This window comes from Sciurus carolinensis, chromosome 9 (genome assembly GCF_902686445.1).
Source record: "Sciurus carolinensis chromosome 9, mSciCar1.2, whole genome shotgun sequence".
NCBI classification, from domain to species: domain Eukaryota; kingdom Metazoa; phylum Chordata; class Mammalia; order Rodentia; family Sciuridae; genus Sciurus; species Sciurus carolinensis.
In genome coordinates this window covers 25549938-25553186 of record NC_062221.1, presented here as the reverse complement: position 1 = coordinate 25553186, position 3249 = coordinate 25549938, and the positions used below count along the sequence as shown (strand labels likewise).

General features: G+C 41.6%; 1 pseudogene; it reads left to right on the top strand.

The window, feature by feature from the left end:
- Window positions 1-200: 200 nt before the first annotated feature.
- On the top strand, window positions 201-1141 carry LOC124993203 (40S ribosomal protein SA-like; annotated as a pseudogene).
- The last annotated feature ends 2108 nt before the right edge of the window (window positions 1142-3249 follow it).

Below are 3249 nucleotides of genomic sequence, written 5' to 3'. Positions count from 1 at the left end.
CCTTCAAATGAAATTGTTCTTTCTGTAACTCTTCTCTTATCTTAGGAGGCTAAAAGTAGCAAGTTCAGCGGAGGACAAAGGAACCACCCAGCTGAACTCAACCCCAAATTGTGATCCCCCAGAATAATGAGGTAAATAAATGGCTATTAAAAATACTAAGTTTTCTTTCCACACTACCCAGGAGGGATCCATAGGGCGTTGTTCTTGATTCCCGTTGTAACTTAAAGCGAAACTGTCACAATGTCTGGAGCCCTTGATGTCCTGCAAATGAAGGAAGAGGATGTCCTCAAATTCCTTGCAGCAGGAACCCACTTAGGTGGCACCAACCTTGATTTCCAGATGGAATAAGAGATCTACAAAAGAAAAAGTGATGGCACATACATCATAAATCTGAAGAGAACCTGGGAGAAGCTTCTGCTGGCAGCTCGTGCCATTGTTGCCATTGAAAACCCTGCTGATGTCAGTGTCACATCCTCTAGGAATACTGGCCAGCGGGCTGTGCTGAAGTTTGCTGCTGCCACTGGAGCCACTCCCATTGCTGGCCGCTTCACTCCTGGAGCCACGTCTTCTGGTGGTTACTGATCCCAGGGCTGACCACCCGCCTCTTACAGAAGCATCTTAGGTCAATCTGCCTACCATTGCTCTGTGTAACACAGACTCTCCTCTGTGCTATGTGGACATTGCCATTCTGTGCAACAATAAGGGGGCTCATTCTGTGGGTCTGATGTGGTGGATGCTGGTTGGAGAAGTTCTGTGCATGCCTGGCACCATTTCCCGCGAACACCTGTGGGAGGTCATGCCTGATCTCTACTTCTACAGAGATCCTGAAGAGGTTGAAAAGGAAGAGCGGGCTGCTGCCGAAAAAACTGTGACCACGGAGGAATTTCAGGGTGAATGGACTGCTCCAGCTCCTGAGTTCACTGCTACTCAGCCTGAGGCTGCAGACTGGTCTGAGGTGTGCAGGTGCCCTCTGTGACTATCCAGCAGTTCCCTACTGAAGACCGGAGTGCCCAGCCGGCCACTGAAGACTGGTCTGCAGCTCCCACTGCTCAGGCTACTGAGTGGGTAGGAACAACCACGGAGTGGTCTTGAGCTGTTCTGCAGACACTTATTAAGCAAAATGGAAATAAGGTTACGGAAAACAAAGCCAGTTTCTTAAAAAAAAATACTAAGTTTTGGGGGATAATTATTATCTGGCACAAATTGTGGCTAGGATAACTCGTGTCCACAGTTAGCTATCAGTCTGTCAGTTGGCCAGCCTAGGGTCACTTCCTAGTGATAAATAAAATGTATATATTTATATGTATCTAATAATAGAACCTTAAAAGAGATAAACCAACAATGTGATTGGGTCAGATAAAGCATTAGACATATAAGAATTAGAATGGAAGAAGAAGTACAGCCTGCATTTGTAGATTATATGAGTGTCCATCTGGAGAAGTTAAAAACCCTAGGAGAACAGCAGTGCTAGGCGTAGAGCCTATTCCATCAGCCCTGAGCCTGCAGTGATCATGCAACAGCTGTCTGTAATGGACAGCAAATTAGGGTGCTGTCACTCAGCATTACCAAGCCTCTCCCCAGTGATGCAAATAGAGGGCACTAGGAATCCCGAACAGGGCTGCGGAAATTAGAAAACAGTTTGGTGTTTTCTAGTAAAATTGAAAATTCAAATACCCTGAACCAGCCATTCCACTCCCAAGCACACACCCTAAATAAACTCAAGTGTGTGATCTCAAAGGTACACACACATCCCCATGCAGTGTTTACAGTGGCCATTTAAAAAAATTCTTAGGTTGTCAACAAGCTGCGTGTCCATTAAGAATGAAATGAGTAAATATGCTGTGGGGTATTAAAACAAGGTGTACAATAACAAGCATGAATGAATGAAACTGAATTAAGAATCAGCTACACGGCTGAAGCTTTAAAATTTTTTTTTAAATTAAAAAAAATTTTTCAAAGTATTCCAGGGATATTTTACTACTAAGTTACATTTGCAGCCCTTTCTATTATTTATTTTGAGACAGAGTCTCACTAAGTTGCAGAGGCTGGCCTTGAATTTGTGATCCTCCTGCCTCAGCCTCCTGAGTAGCTGGGATGACAGGCATATACCACCATGCCCTGTTACATGGCTGAATCTTAAAAGATACATTTTCGAGAGAAAGAGAAAGACACAGAAGGATATATGCAGTATATATTGAGTGTCTTGCAGCAACAGAGTTTTCTTAGTTTGTTCTCATCGGCTCAGGGCTGATGGAGCAAGCTCTGTATGTGTAACATTGCTGTTTTCCTAAAATTTTTTTATTTCTCTCTCTCTATATATTCATATCCTCTACAAATACAAATTATATTACTTCTTCCTTTCCAATTCTTCTGCTTCTAAATGCTTATCTAAGCTTAAAATCAGGCAAAATTTAATTATATAAATTAAAAACTAGAGATAAATTTATTATATAAATTTATAAATTTAATTATATAAATTTAATTATATAAATTTAATTATATAAATTAAAAACTGTGAGATAAAACTAGAAAAAAAATCCCAAAGATGTGGATAGCATGGAAGTCAGGATGGCAATGTGGCAGAGGCTGTGATGTTCCCTCCAGAATGGAGAAGTTGTTCCTTCCAGTGCTGTGCGTGCTGTTGGGATGACCTTCAGAGACTAGTCCTCACTGGGGATTGTCTCAGCTGATGAGAAATTCACATCCTTCCAGGGACAGATGTATCCAGTAGCAGATCAATACTGAGTTAACATTGCCCCAACCTCACAACTTGGGACAACTCTCAGGGCATCTAGTTCCAGAGGTGCCTCTGGGGTTGGCTGAGGCCTTCATTGGCAGCACAGCTCCGTTCTCTCTGCCTAATTCTTCTTTCTTTCCTTCTCATCCACAAATATTGATCTTCAGGCAATACTTTATAAATGTTCTACATATTAACTTCTGTGTCAAGGACTGCTTTCTGGGGACTCCAGTCTGTAGGAAGGGGAACACAGATGGTTGATATGCTCTATTCTTCTACCAGAGTTGTATATTCATAGGTATTCACTTTATATGTACACATTCAAGTATGCATTTATGTTTTATGCATCTCAATAATCCAGAAATTCCTCAGAAACACAAATTCACAACAAATGAGCTGATGTCATCTTCATATGATGCTTGATTTAGGAAAAAAAAATTCTATGTTGACCTAAGTGAATCTCATTCTTTGGAAGTTTCAGGGAACTCTTCATTATGCATTGGAGTGGACAC